The sequence below is a fragment of the Buteo buteo genome, chromosome 11, assembly GCF_964188355.1.
Source record: "Buteo buteo chromosome 11, bButBut1.hap1.1, whole genome shotgun sequence".
Classification (NCBI taxonomy): Eukaryota; Metazoa; Chordata; class Aves; order Accipitriformes; family Accipitridae; genus Buteo; species Buteo buteo.
In genome coordinates, this window is record NC_134181.1 from 11808980 (window position 1) to 11824702 (window position 15723).

Consider the following 15723-nt stretch of genomic DNA (forward strand, 5'->3'; position numbering starts at 1 on the left):
CGCCGGGGGGCTCCCGCCCCGCCCCGCCCCGGGGCCGGGGCCGGCGGCGCGCGGAGGGGAGGTGGCGCGAGGCCCGGCGGCGATAGGGCCCCGCGCCGCCAGGCGGGAAGGGGCGGCTGAAGGGGGGGCGGGGGGGCGGCCTCGGGCCGGCCCTGAGGTGAAGGAACGCCCGGCCCGGCCTGTGGCGCAGGGCCCGGGCGTCGTACGGGGAGGTCGGCGGGGCCCCCCCGGCCGCCGCCCGTCGTCCCCTCCCGGGGCTTCGGGCCTGGGCCGCCGCCTGCCCGGCGGGCCGGCGGCAGGGCTGTGCCTGTGCCTCGGGAGCGTGAGGAAAAGCCGCCGCGGGTCCCTTCCCCCGCAGCAGCACCTGTTGCCCACCTTTTCTCGGGGAGGGTGATCCACCCGGGAGAACCGAGCTCCCCATCGCTCATTTGCCCCCGTGGTGTGTCTGGCGCGGCACATCGAGGGGCAGAAATTAAGCACCCCGAGCAGAGAGTTGGACGCACAAGTGCCTGACCCGGCGGCGCCCAGGCCGCGAGGCAGGCCGTGTCCTCAGCAGGACTCCCAAAGCGCCCCGGCCCGGTGCAGGTGCAGCCGTGCGAGTCCCACTCGGCCCCCCTGGGCCGGCAGCTGCCCCGCCGCACGGGCCGTGGGGCAGCTCGGAGGGCGCCGAGGGGCTTTGCCTCCTCCCGGCGGGGATCGCGCCAGTCTGCGGAGTGGAGGGAAGGTAGGGCTGCTCCTCCGAAATCCACCGTGACAGTTGGTCTGCAAGCACTCGCTCCTCGGGATGGGTAAGAGATGAGTGCAGGTCAGGATTAACAATTTTATTTTTCAGTTAGGTGTAAATCAGGGGATTCAGAGCTGGTAGTTTTCCAAGGGAAGAGTTAAGTTCTAGTGATGTCGGGCAAAAATAATGACTTTTACTTGTGCTTCCTTCCTCCCCCAGCCCTGCAGAGCTGTACTCCCATCGGGTATGATGTGCCTTACTGAGTAATGCCGTCCAACGTGTAAAGTGGGGAAACGCTGTTATCATTTGAGCAAAGATTATTGCAGGGTATATGTGGGAGGGACTCTAATGTAGTGGTTAAAGCCTGGGAATACAGTCCTGGTCGTTTGAGTTATGTTCTGAACTGTGACTCACTCTGTGTGTGTGTGGTTTCAGCAAATCATTTATGGCCTCAGACAAAGCAGATTTTTCCATTAATTTAAATGAACTGTAGATTAAACAGGTCTTCAGTGGCAGAAGAATCAACCGTTCTATAATTCAATATTAAGATCACCTATCTACCACATAGGTGTTTCAATAGTTATATAAACACAGCATGCCCTGGAATATTACGAAGGGTAAATTATTGATAGCAGAAAAGTGTTTAGAGACACTTGCCTTAAACACAGTGCCAAAGTGAGCAGCGTTCCCTAATCCTAACCCTAACTGTAGGCTGAGCCTTCGACAAGGCCCCCAGCCATGGCCTAGACAAAAAAGTTCTCGCAGCACAGCACTCTTTGCAGCCTCTTTGTGCTTTTTGCAGCCTGCGTTTTGCTTTGGCAGCCCCCTCCCAGCCTTCCCCAGCTGCAGCTCTGCATTTTCTCTTCCTCTCAACCTGAACCTTTATGCCGGCACACGTCTTCAACATGTCCCCGAGTCGTTGCCCAGATTAAAAAGTTCTCACAGCAGCATGTTCAGGGATGTTTGCCTTAACACCAGAGTCAAAGCGAGCAGTACTGCAATGCTCCGGTCTCAAGTGTGACACCATGCCTTGCCTGTTTCAACAGTATTTAAGCACGCATTATAAACGCTGGGTGGTGGAAAGGATTTTTATGCACTGTCTACTCCAAATATCACAGGACAGTTGGAGCTGGAAGGGACCTCTGGGGATCGTCTAGTCCAGCACGCTCATGTGAAAACAGCTGCCAGTCCACGCTTCTGCAGAAAAGGATGGCAGGCAGAGGCTGCACTGTTGCAGCATGCCGTGGATGCAGCAGGTAAGTGTGGCAGGACTGTGGACAGGGGCTGGCCTTGCATGTGGCATTCCCACTCATCTCCCCGCACACGCGCACCCCACACCAAGAGTAGCCTGGCTTGAGCAGCTCCAGTGCTGGGCGGGGTGCTGTGGGTGTGTATATACTCAGTGGCATTTGTCTTCACGACCGCGGGGTGGCTTTTTGAAAGTTTCCCACCGAGCCTGTTCCTTTTATACGCAGCAGTGTGATGCTGCCAGCCTCTGCCCGTCCTGCCACACAAGTGTGGCAGGGCAGTCCTTCCTTCTCCACCCCTCGCCAGTCCCAGACATGGGGTTGGGGACATGGAGGGGGTGAGACGTGGGGGTGGGCAGTGACTGAGAGGCCAAGCGAGTAATCACATGTTGTGGAGGAAGGGAGTAGTTGCCTGCTAGCACTGTGTACAGAGTTGAGAGATTGCTCACGACCATAGCAATGTCCTGCAGCAGGTTGGGGGTGGCAGAGGAATGTCGAGGTTTTTCGGTGGTTTGGGTTTTTCTTCCGCTGCGATGGATGAATTGCCCCTGAGGAGCTTGCCTCATCCACCTGCTTCAGGGGGTTGGAGGATAGGAACAGGTTTTGGAGTGCTCCACACAAATTTCCATGCTGCGGGCGGGGGGGGGGGGGGGCAGTGGAAGATGCTTTGCTGTTAGGAGAAAGCAGGTCCTTCTCAGTGCTTTGTGCTTCCTGGTTTGAATTTACTGGTTGAATTGGGTTTGATCTAAGTCAGTGGTGAAAAGAATGGCAAATGTCTAACTGAGTAAAGGGTGGAGGAACAGGCCCACTGCCCTCTCTTGGTACAATAGATTAAGTAAAAAATAGCGTTTTATACATTGACATCTCTGGTTCTGGGCATCACTTTCTTCCCCTGTAATGAAATCCATGTTTATACAAGTGAAATCACATACAAACACACACCTTGCATGGAAATATCTGTGTTTCAGTGTGGTTTGCTGTATCATATCTGAGGTAACTGCGTTTTAAAGCCAAGACAACACTTAGTAATAATAAGCATATCACAAGAAACTTCAGAGGAATCAGAAAGTCTGTTCAGATAATTCCTTCCAGTCCATAGTGTATTACTAATATATTTATTTTTTCTATGGTACTACTTAATATCTCAAACTGAGGCTATGGACCCAAACAGAGAAAGTCAGCCCTTATCCCAAAGCGTTTACAGCTTCAGTGGAAAATCAGCATGTACTCATAGTTTATCAAGCCCCTATATATCCAGAGTAACCCAGTTCTGTGTAGGTAGCCTGAACTAAAAATCAGCTCTTTGGAATAAAGATTTTTTTATGTCATTTCCATTATCAGGTTGCTCCACAAGCCGTCCTGCTGGGGTAAAGGCAGTGTGTTTACATTAATTTGCGTGCCAAGAACTTTGCTAGAGACTTCCACAAACTTCCTCTCTTTGCAGGAGCAATGGGCTGATGTCTTAAGGACTATGTGGGTATGCCTCTTTAATTGGAAGGGAATCCTCCCAAAAGGGAATCTGATTGATTTACTCTAAATATTTAAGTGCAATTTTCTTAGTTTAACACCATCCTATTTTACTGCAGTATTGCATCTTGCCTCTCAAATTAATAGTTAACCACGGAGAAAGACAGGTCTGACAGAATGGAAATCAGGCATTATATTATCCCATGAGTCACATACGTGAAGAGAACCAAACAAGTGTCAGCCAATGGCTTTGAGCCCAAAATATGTCAAAGAGGAGATGTGTATCTTCATTTATATTAAGTAGATAGAAAGCTGGTTGCCATTCCCATTAAACAGGTTGGACTTCTGCCACTGACTTCAGTGGGAACAGGATTGGGCCCATGTGCTGGAAGCTGGCTCTGGTTACCTGTGCTGACTGTATTTTCTGTGCAGCAGGGCAACTTATATTTTAACAACAGAGAGATTCAAGACCTCCCCTAGTTTTAGGCATTACTCCTTCCTTTATTAGTTCGATGACTTGACTTCTTCAAAATGTGAGGATGCTCAGTAGTAGGCAGCAATGGATGCTTTTCTGAGTGCAGCTTTACTGAGAGTAGCAAGTGACTGTAGAGAGGGATTAGCACAGCACCTTTTCTGAGCAGGGTTTTGTGATTTCTAATTGCTTAAATTTAAAATGAACGACATTAAGGAATTAACCCCACTTTAGCCATTCAAACCACTTTCTTTGGCAAAATCCCATTTTCAGGGAAAGTCTTGGCTGAATAAGTGTCTCAGAATGTTTCAGAACTTTCTTGAATACCAGGAAACTTTTGTACCTCAGTTTTCTCACTCTGGGTATTCCCCCCACAGCTTCTAATGCATCTGGCTGTAGACCTGTCTCAAGAACCAAATAAATCTCGGGCTGCTGATATGTATTGGATCCACCACGTGATTTGTACTGAAGTCCCTCAGGGAGGGGAGATGATGTGAACAAATACCAGTAAGTACACCCAAACCAGTAACTCTGAGATCAGGGCTGAATGCCAAACCTGCTGTTGGTCACTGTGTCACATATTCTGGCTTTTATATACAAGCTTATAGTCATCTCTGTCACATATACATTTTACTTTTGTTATGTTGTCATTTATACATTAGGGTTTAATTTGCTTTGGTGGAACCAAGTTCAGTTTGGTGGACTGGGAATGTATATTCACTAACTTTTTAAAAGTTATTTTCACATTTTTATTGACATGCCAGTTCAGTTAAAAACGTGATGACAGAGTCAGGCTGAAATGAGTGTCTGTTGTTGATTCATAATTGTGCAAATTAGCATTTAGACTTCTCATAAAATAATATAAAATTTGGAAGGCTATGTGCCAGTGCTGCTTGCTTCATTCCAGTCAGCAACCCTCCTGTGTTTACTGGAACTCATGTTAAATATCAAAAGAATGGGATTGCCAGAGTTTTCATACCAAAAATTTCTTGACCTATCTTATTATTGGTTACAGAATTGGCTTATTCCAATTGTTTCTGGAGGCGAGGGGGGTTGCTATTGACTGCAGTAAAACTAGGATTTGATTCCCTAGACTGCAGTTTTAAGAATAGCACTCTATTATTTGGCTTGCTAAGTGAGGAATATATATAACAACTCTATTGGCAACATTTATTTGAAAAAGTCAATATATGATTACCACATGAAAGCATCAAGTTCTGATTTTAAGTGAACGTGTAGGTAATGTAAATAAATAAAGCTCTAGGTATACTGCTTTATGTTTGCATTGTGAGCAGTAACATTTGCAAATATCACATCAAGAATTCTGAGTTGATAAAACCAATTTAAAGGTGGCCTTTGCTAAGGTAAATTCCAAGTGGGTATTTCACGAGACCCATAACAATATATAGGTCATTATATAATACGTGAAGAATGTAATTCACATTTTTAATTTAGCTCATGTAATTTATTTTGTAATTTGATTACCAAGTGGTGTAGGAAATCTGAATTTTTAGCTATCAGTAATATAACTGTAACTTTTATTAGCTAATTTGTATATGGATGATTTCCTTAGAATTTTAAACAGTGACATGTGTTTCTTGACATGATTGGTGTTCGTCGTGACTTTTGTTCAGTAGCTGGATATATTCCTCAGTGTTCGTCAGTGACCTGAATTATCCCTGCAAGAGCTTATGAGGAACCAGCTGAGAGAGAGAGTTTCCATGTATTCATTTAATCAAGTGAAATTTGCTCTTCCCCTTTCAGTAGCCAACAGGAGAAGATTTCAAGTAATGAAAATATTTTAGGGCTCAGCTGAACAGTATATGTTTTGGTATTTGTATATCGTGCTTATAACTGAGCAATGGTTTTTAAAGGCTTACATACTTCTGTGCAAGATGCCTGCTCCGTGCCTGATATGGGTTACAGGTGTCTTTTCATTGGTTTTGCTGGGCATTACTGGTTGACTTGGAGGGAGCTTCCTGGAAGGACACCGAGTTGTGTCTACCTTTTCTTTCTTGGGTATGCTGCTAATAGAAAGTTTATGTATTGATGCAGCTGCTCTTCCCTTTGCAAATCATGCAGTTGATGGTGATAGAAGCTCAGCTGGTGTCCTAGCTCTGCTTGTTTGTGCTACAGCAGGCACTGTGCTCTGGACTAACTGAGGAAACAGGGCTGAGCAAATGAGCACAGCAAGGCTCTAACATGAGTCTAGCAATGCCGTCTCCAGTGCTGCTGTGTGTGTAAAACATATGTGAACAAGAGAGCAGGTTTCCCTTTGTCAGCATGGTGCTACAGCACAGGTCATTGCAGGCCATTGGAGACAAGGAGGGATGTATTTGGAAGAAAATGTGATACTGAGGGAAAGTTAGAGAAGAGAGAAGAAAAAAGGCTGCAGTTAGGATGTAGAAGTGAGGATATTTAGAGTTTGATTCTGCCAGTGGCAAAATTTGCATTGAGCTTAACTGGATAGGGAACAAATGTTCAAGGAGAGGAATCTAGGAAAAGGAGAGAGAGGGCTCAAGAGAGAACAAGCTATCCGACATCTGCTTTTGGAGGGCCTAGCATTTGAAATGGTATCCAGCCAAAGCTTGGGCATGTGTTTGTGCTTGGTGCTGGCAGGCAGGGTGTAGGCGTGATGAGGCTACTTTATTTTTTTAGCTTTCATGCTATATAACATAATCTGTTTATTTAGAAAAGCATATTTTTGCCCCAGTCAGAGTCATTTCCCGTGAAAAGCAAAGTGCTCTTGCTGGAGGACTGCTGGGTTTTGTGAAATATGAGAACAACGAGAAAAGTTTCAGAAAATTTTGAAACGTAGGGGAATCCTTCCCTGCATTTCTTCCATCACAAGTGTCCCACCCATAATTCCAGTGTGATGGGAGAGCAGGGTAAGGGAACAATTCAGGTTTGGGGTATGTCTGCATCCTGGGCACCCTTTTATGATGTACAATCTGGAATATATCCACCCACTGGAGAAGGAATCATGGATGCAAGTTAGACTGGCTAGCAGCTATCATATTAGCATTGAACACAAAACTGGGAAATAAGTTTTTGTGGAATATTTTTCAGTTAGACTGTGCTTGTCCTCATAGGGCTTAAAATGCAAAAGTTACCTTCTGATATTGCCATTTTACAGTGGCAAACATGCCCCATAAGCAACTGTGAAACCCAGTGATAGCATTTGCATGGCTGTGTGTGTATGGTGCAGCTAATTAGTACATATTGTTGCTGCAGTTCATACGAAAATTATTCTTACATGCTGAAAATCTGGCACATTGTTGCACGTACAAATTAAGCTGTTGTTTATGTGTATGTAGACTTTAATGATTTGGACACACAAATACAAGTTTTCAGGAAAATATTGCATTCTGATTAAAATGCAGGTCAAAGGATCCAAAGATTTTCAAGGCAAATTATATTTTCTGGGGATCAAAATGTATAAGCTGTACTAGAGTTCCTATTAAAATGAGCTTTATAGATTTCATGTGTGACTGCATTAGTAGAGTCTATAATTTTTTGGCAGTAATGACTTCTAGACCTTTGCAATTTCAATAATTTTATGTGCGAATAAATGGCTCATAGGCAGCTCCCTCTTCCCAGCCAAAACAATAATGCTGACTGAAGAATCGGGAGACTTAAAAAGAAAAAAAAAAGAGGGAAAAGAAAAGAAAAAAGGGAATGATAAATGAGGAGATCTTTTTTCAACTTTTTGTCTCACTCCTTTAGCTTAGTGCACTTGAGCTAGGTTTTCAGACCTTCACTATGTTCATGCTTTTTGATAAAAAAGCATTAATTCGCAGGAGGTCAGGAAAACATTGTTTGCCTTGAGAACTGTGATCAAATCATGAGTTGGCAATATTGCTGAATATCGTCTTGCATACCAGAGTAGAGTTGATATCTATGAATTGGCCAGTGCAAATCTACCTGCATGGCTGTATGTACCCAAGAGCTTTTGAGTCTCTAGGATGGTCAGCATTCATTCAGTTCATGTGCGTGGATGACAAGATACACCTGTGTGAGGAAAGTCAGCCAGATACTTCCAAGGCAGTTCTCGTTTAGAGGTGTACTGGAGTCACTGGCAGTCAGAGGATGGGGGTGTGTGCCAGACACCATCCAGAGGCGTAGAAGAGGGTAACAAGCCCGGACTACCTTAACTGCAAAAGAGTGACTCAGCTGTTTCTGCAAAGTTTTGAGTTTCAGCAGAATATTTTTTCCGCTATGCTGACAGCTTTTCCACCCACGTATTGCATATGTGGCTTTGTGCCACAGAAGTATTTTAGGATTATGAAGCCTAGTGTAAATTTTTAAATTTATGTATGAAAAAAAGGTGCCTTCTGGATCTTAAAATGTATAGATTGTGTGTAGAGTGTAGACAGTAGGGGCGTCTTTGAAAAACCCAGGGATTGGGAGAGATATATCCCCATCTATCATTTACCTGTTTTTATTTATTCCACCAGAACCTAGTCAATGATGTTTTCAGACAACCTGTATCTACAGAAATAGAATTAATCTGAAATCCCCCCAAAGTTTTGGCATTGTTTTTATCATGGGGCAGAGGTAGTCATTCACATAGCTGGTATATACTATGCTTTTCTTGATCCTGTTACTGTAAGGCATTTCCAGATGATCCTGCAGGGAAAATAGAGAGAGATATGCAGGGAATTAAACCTAATAAAATAAAAAGGTTTCTTAATCTGTCAAGCGTATTGCAATATTCAGTGAGTTACTATACTCTGCTGAAGATGAAATTGGATGTAGTGTGCTTGTAATATTATTCCAGCACATTGAGCCATTACATGCGAATACATCCAGTCTGCTTTGAGCAAGTCATTTGTCAGTTCTTTATGCAAGACTGTAACCCTTGCTGTCACTCTGTGACTGCTGCATGAATCAGGCATGGGAGGATGGATTGAGGAGGAGGAGGACAGTTAGGTGCTGGGGTTGTGCTTGGTCATTTATGTCTTTAAGCAGCCCAGCTGTGGAATCCGAAGGTTTGCTCTATTGTCAGAAATTTTTTTTGTGCCACAAATGCTGATACAGCAGCAAAAGCCTCTATCAAGGGCCTCACCACATCATGGGACTGGAGAAGAAAAAGAGCAGAAATCCAGGGAAATAATGTTAGTGACCAGTAACCACCACTCTATGGCAGATCACTCTTGTAAAGCAGGCAGGGCTATGGCTTCTTTTGACTCCGTGTCAGCTGAAGGGTCAGTAATTCATTTGTGATGTCTGCAGCACTCCTCAGCTTTCTTTGGTGTTTGGATTTTGGGGTTTGGGATTGTGTTTTGTTTTGGTCATTTATGAAGTTACTTCCAAAGAAAAGATATAATACAAAATGACAGCATATATTAAGCATAAAAGCATCACTGTCCTCTGGGACCTGTTGGAGAAGAAAACGCAGAGCCACTGAAATGCAACCCCATCAACTGCCCCATCAATAGAAGTGCCCACCGGCAGGTCAGCAAATCTCTGTGGTCATTGCTGGACAGATCTAAGAGAACCAAAAGGACAAGTGACTTTTGTCCCTGGCTAGCAGGAAGACGCCAGACAGGGAAACAAGCTCACCCTTTGTCTCACCCTCAGGCTGCAAATGGACCGGGAAATAAGTCCTCCCAACACCTTGCACTGGATGCTGATCATATTTTTCCTGTGTCACAGTAGGGCAACTTGATTCCTCCACTGTTTCACACAGTAGTGTTAAAAGAAAAGGGAACAGCCCTGCTCCATAGCTGGAGCCTAGGCTTGGCACAGTTTATCACTCCAGGGCGAGTTTGGAGATTTGTGAGGCTGAAATTCAAAGTGAAACTCAGTGGATATGAGCACCATGGGAATCAGAGCAAGCAGGAGGTTTGCATGGATCCCCTTAGGGTTGGAGCTGCTGAGTTTCATATGGTGCTAAAAAAAAAAATAATACAGTGTCTCTGGAAAAAAAATCTGTCTGTGTCTTGAGGCAACTGTGGGCACCTTCAGCCAGCACCTGATTCACTAGCAAACAGTTACCTACAAGGCATTTCAGCTGGCAGACACTTGTCCTAGGCGCCGTAGGCCATAAGGGCTGTTTTCAGTTTAATCTATTTTTAATGTGGCGCCTTATTCCAAACTGCTGAGTTCTCACATTCCCGAGCTGTCATGGTAATAGGATTGTGCAGTCTTATTGGCTAAAGTTTTCCACCTCAAGTGCCAAAAGTTAGGCTCCTAAATCCATATTCAGATTCCTTAATGTGACTGACGAATCCCACAGGAGTCAGTAGGAACTGGACATGGTCTGCACCTTGGAAAATTAAGCCCAGCCATTAGGTGCATCAACAAAGCCTGGCTGCAGGCACCAAGATTTTCAGATGTGGGCCACCATGGACTGAGCCCAGACTACGAACATGTATCCCCAAAGGTCAGAAGCGTTCAAGTGCAGGGTTCTTTGTTCGGCCCCACTGTACCTGTTGTGAGATGAAACTTTATAGTGTGGTGACCGTGTGAACTATTATGCAATGCACAGGGCAGCTTTGAAGGGGCAGGTTTAAAAGCAGCCGTTCTCTTTCCTAGTGTGGCTGCCTTTCTATCCAGAATGGCTACCAATGTCGATATGAAGGAGGGAGGCAAGGTTAATGCAAGTGGGAATTTTGTCAGGGATTTGGAAATGGAGTGCATTCAAAATCATAGCGAGTGGCAGAGAGCAACAGCATGCCTATCCCTTTCATTGACTTCCTGTCTGTGCTACTTCTCTACCCGTGATCTAACACTGCATATTTTTACTCTACTACCTTCTTCTGCTATTTCTATTTGTAGCACCCTGCTAGACTTGTATCCAAGCCAATCCAAAATTCTTCTGAAACTCCCTGTGCTAGCAGCAACATGAAAGCAGAACTCTGCAGTGGCTGCAGCAGCGATAGTAGGGTTTAACTAAAGTTAAGAGTGGTGTCAGTCACTTTAGCCTTTTGAGTTTACACTGAAAATGTAAATGCCATCTGCTAAGAGAAACAGCTTGCAAAAATTGTGTTATGATGCCTTTTTTCATGACAGGCCTAACAATACTCTGTGTGGCATTACCAGCCAACATTTGAAACAACTGATGCACTTTTATTGCTTTGTTTTATATGGAAGGTTTCTTTTCTTGTTATTATTATTGCAAGATAACACATAAGGCCATGAAAGTACAAGGCAGTCTCACCCAGATGAGGCAGAACTTAGTACACTTTAAAGAGTGTTTTACTGCACTGTGAAAGTGTCATTTTTTTCTCCTATTTTCTACAAAGGGGGAAAAAGCAGTTTTCAGTGTCCTGTTCTATCAGAAGATCAAAACATAGAAGAGCCAAAACAGATTCCTGTAGAATGTGTCCATTCACTAGCCAAAAGACCTATAAAGCTTCAGTGAACCACATCCTTTCATCCAAAGAGCGCAGATGAAATGAAAGACCCTTGTGCTGGTAGTGCCCCCCCAGGCACCCCAGTCCCCTGAGCCATAAGGGAAGTGCTAACTGACTGTGGGTCCGGGTATGTGAGGCTCAGTACAGGGCACAGGTATCCGAACAGGAGGTGCCGCCATCTCTAGCCTCAAGAGCCAGATCCTGGAGCCAAAAGCAGTGCTGTTGTGCCAAGGCTTCCTAGCCTGTGGACGGGGAGGAGTCAGCAGGCCAGGCTGCTGGGACAGGCTGAGGAGATTGTAGCCCGGATAAGCGTGTGCGCCCAGGGACTGGAGCAGAAATGCGGTACAATGGCATAACTCTTCCTTCCCCCTCATTCTCCCTATTCACATCAGGGCTACATCAAGACCTAACCTACAGATCTCTCTCTCAAACAGAGAGCGCGTTTGATGTCTAGAGGGCAGACTGAAAATACAGGTGTTTCAGAAATCTTCTTCCACTCTCACATCCCTGCCATCCCATCAGAGCACAGAAACCTCACTCAAGACTTCATGCTTGAGTCTTATAAAGACTTGAATGGCATACTTTCCCCCAAGGACAGTGCCATCAATACCTTGGAAGTAAAAGTAGTGCTCCTTCCTTCTGGCTGGTGTCTATCTTCTAAGTCACTGTCTTTTATTTTAGAGCATTCACTGAGGAAGTGGGAGACCTGGGTTCAATGCGTTCCTCAATCTGAGAGTGCTCATCTCTCACTTCCCATGAGACTGTCTAACTGCCAGCCGATCAGCTATTCCGGGTGAAGCTCTTCAGAGTGAAACCATGCCTTCCACTAACAGGATGTTTGCTCTCCCCATCCCGCTCTTGGTGGGCAGCTTCTGTTTTAGAGTGAAGCGATCAGAGCTTCATGGTGTGAGGAGCTTCAGGCTGCATTTAGTGTTCTTGGAGCTGGTTTGCAAGACCCCATGCCTTAGGGCGTTCAGAGTCCCATCTCATCTCTGGATGCCCGTGGAGGATAGTGTAAAGTGCATCTCCACCTGTTCTGGGCAGGTGTGGAAGCAGAAAACTGGAATGTGAACCAAGAAGAGACCACAGAGTGCAGGTGGCTGAGAGATAGTGACCTCTGTGACTCTGGACTTCAGTGCCTGAGTTCAGTTAGAGTCTAGTTTTATGCGCGTACGTCCTTACTAAAACCCAACTCTGCATTTGGCTCCTTCATGTGGACAGATCATGGTAGATCAGCCTGGATCTTCACTGCTGCTTTGATAAACATTTCCAAGGTTTATTAAATGTGCTCTGTGACGTTCTTTTGTGGAGATGGTAATTTGACAGTCGTCACGTGAGAAACTAAGGTTTGCCATCTGGCCTGGCAAGACTTTTTTCTCCTTACTATTAATTAAACTGAGGTTATTGCAAAATTTTATTATGATGGTTATGATTTGTCTTGTGATAACACTGGGGCCAATATTGAGGCATGCAAAGCACCTTCCACACTGGTGACGTTAGTGGGAGGTGCAGCTGAGCAGCACCTCTTTGGACTCTGGTGTCAGCTCTAATAACAAAGTTTCAAGACCAATTCCTGCTAGCCCTATTCAGGCACCTTATCCTGGAGCAGGTTCTTCTGGTTCTGAGGGGATGGTTTCACAAGTAGGAAGACGTAGCTGGGGGGGAGGAAGGGGGCAGCTGCATGGCCACAATAGTGTCATATAACATGCCCTGGCAGGAGATCTTACTGACCACAGCTTTGCCCTGCTTGGTGAGACTGTGATCATTCATGGGAAAGTAGATTGGCAACAAAAGATTGTTAGAGCACAGTGAGAAAAGAAAGGAGGGAAAGGCAGTAGGGCTAAAGCTGAAATCATCTGCAGGAAAGAGGTGCTGATGATGGCTGGGTTGAGGAATAAGGAAATTAAGCTTTTCTGGTGGTGGGACAGGGGGTGGCTGTAGCCTGTTTGGGATGGATGTGTGCAGTATTTTGCAGTTTAACCTGTTTCCAATCCACACTCAGACCCAGCTCAGGGCCCTTGAGTGTCAGTCTCTTGCTCATTCTTCAGTAGTCTCCAAACTGTGACTTTGCGAATATGCTGATACTGGTAGGTTTGAAGAAGATGTCTGGGTATGAAGTTGGTGAGAAGTCATCCCCCGGCACTAACTCTTGACATCTTTCCCTTCTCTGTCAGAGGCTTGAATGCTTCTCTCCTCAGAGTTAACTCAACAGCTTCACAAGAGATTCAATAATATTTATTTTTACCCAAATCCCTCGAAGTCTGAGGGACTGGAGACAGCATCAGTTTGAGATGAACAGCCAAGAAAAGTAAATCATCCTTGGGTCAGGGTGAACTCTCATTTGAAGAGGCCACAGATGGCAAAGATGTTCATGAATCAGCAGTTTCACAGACCTCTGCCCATTCAGAGAGTAATGTGTGTAAACAGACATGAAAACAGCACAGAGCCACAGAGTGTTCCAGATCTTTCTTGTTCCCTTCGCATTGCGGAGGGCGACCTCCACAGAGGAGCCACAGAGAAGGAGAGGGCTGAGGTGCTGGGCACTGAGCTAGTCCCAGAGATGGTCATCCTACACCCTCTGCTGCAGCTGTGCAGGAGCCAGAGAATGGGGTGATGGCAAGACACTGTTCCCTGAGTCCCTGTTCACCTGACAGCACACCCAGGTGTGCTCTTCAGTAAAGGAGACAGCTACTGACAAGCCTGGTGTCTGAGATAAAGGTAAGGAAGGAGGGGTTAGGCAGGGACACGAGCTGTTGCACCATTGCACTGCTGCAGGTGCGGAACAGCTCCTGTAGATTTGGGTTGCGTGGAGCAGGCCTGCCCCACTGGGCAGCTGCTCTCAGCAGCTGATAGATAGGTGAGGAGGAGGGATGCAGCAAGCTGTGGTGACGCAATCCTGCTCTTTGATACCTGCATTGGATCTATGTGCCCATGAGTCTGGGACCTCAGCAACCCATCAGGGTACTGATTTCGTCACTGTGGTCCTGTTCCCTGCTTGTAGGATTGTCTGTCCTTCCCTGCTGTGCAAGGGAAACAGGACTGCAGCAGAGGCCACCATATCTGTAGGGCACAGAGCTCACAGCTGGGTGAGACATCTAAGAGAAGCAGGGTGGGGGTCTGTGCAAATCTGGAGCGGCTGTGCCTGTGGCAAGCGGAGGTTACACACAGCTGTCCCCAGCCTATGGACGGGAAGTTGTCCCGTGCAAAGGTGTCCTCTCAGGCTCTCAACAGACTCAAGCAGCCTTCCCTTCATCCTGCCCTGGATTTTTTTTTTTTTCCTATCACAGTCACAAAAGCTCTTCAGAAATTACTGTGTAATTCCATGGCGCTCAGAATGACTGCAGGCCAAGGGTGTGTGCTTGGATGAAGCATGCCTTACCCCGCAGAAACCCCCAAAACTCCTGCCGAGCTGGCGTGGGGGGATTCTTCCTGCCCCTCTTTGATGCTTGCTAAATGTTATGCCCGGAGAGTGCAACACCAGGGGGCTGTGCAGAGGACCCCCGCCTTGTTTCGCTTGTGTATTCTAGGATCTGCTGGCTAGGAGGGCTCCCAAAGAGACACGGCATCACTTCCATTCCTGCCCGAATGTAAGCCCTGGGGGCTGCTTCTGCTGTAGGATAACATGTCAGTGGTGAGAGCTGGACAAGCCAGAGACTGTGCCTGAATTGTTTGCGAGACTTTTATAGACTGTCTATCTGGGATGAAACACAGAACTCGGATCTTCAAAGCACTGTGTGGGATGGCAGCTGTGGGACTCCCATTAAAGATATTAGGCATCACATGGCTGAAAACTTCTGTGACACCAGTGTGTTTCTGCAGAGGAATAGCTGGTGCTGGGGCTGCCAAGACAAAGGGTAGTGGAGGAAAATGAACTCTGCCATGCCCCCAAAAACACCACCTCAGAAAACTTCAGCTGTAGGGCTTGTGTCTTTTTTTTGTAAGGAGTAATTATAGCGGATATCACAGGAGATGTAAAGGAACATGTGAGACATTGGGATTTATTGTCAACAAATGAGATGCTTCAAATTCATTGCAAAGTTGAAGAACATCTAACCTAACTCTGTGAAGAACTGAGGGACTTAAGTGGAGTAAATTGAATTAGTGGGACTGTGAAGTTAGAGCATCTGGTTGCCATCCACCTTTCCAGAGAAGAGAAAAGGTTCTCAGACAGTGTCTTCACAGGGCATAGAGCATAGGGAGTGAGCACAGTCACAGAGTGAAAGGTTGGCCACCAGGCAAAGACCAGTGATTGTATCATAGACAGGGAGATGGAGTCGGTCTGGTTACACTGCTTTCTGTAACTCTTAGAAGACACTGATGGATGAAGACAGTGTAGACAGACTCTCTTTTTCTTACTGTTTTGACATCTTTCAGGCTTTAACTTGAACAAACTACTATTATACTAATTTTACAGATGGGGACAGACAGGTTATGTGACATGCTCAAGATCAC

The 15723-nt window shown here is 46.0% G+C and overlaps 1 long non-coding RNA gene across 3 annotated transcripts in view; it reads left to right on the forward strand.

Annotated features, from left to right (window-relative positions):
* Window positions 1-261: 261 nt before the first annotated feature.
* Window positions 262-15723, forward strand: part of LOC142036663 (uncharacterized) — a 29589-nt gene continuing 14127 nt past the window's right edge. For all 3 annotated transcript variants that reach the window (XR_012652185.1, XR_012652186.1, XR_012652184.1), the window contains exons 1-2: window positions 262-1980; window positions 4288-4417. This is a non-coding gene — a long non-coding RNA (uncharacterized LOC142036663). The remainder of the gene's footprint in view (window positions 1981-4287; window positions 4418-15723) is intronic.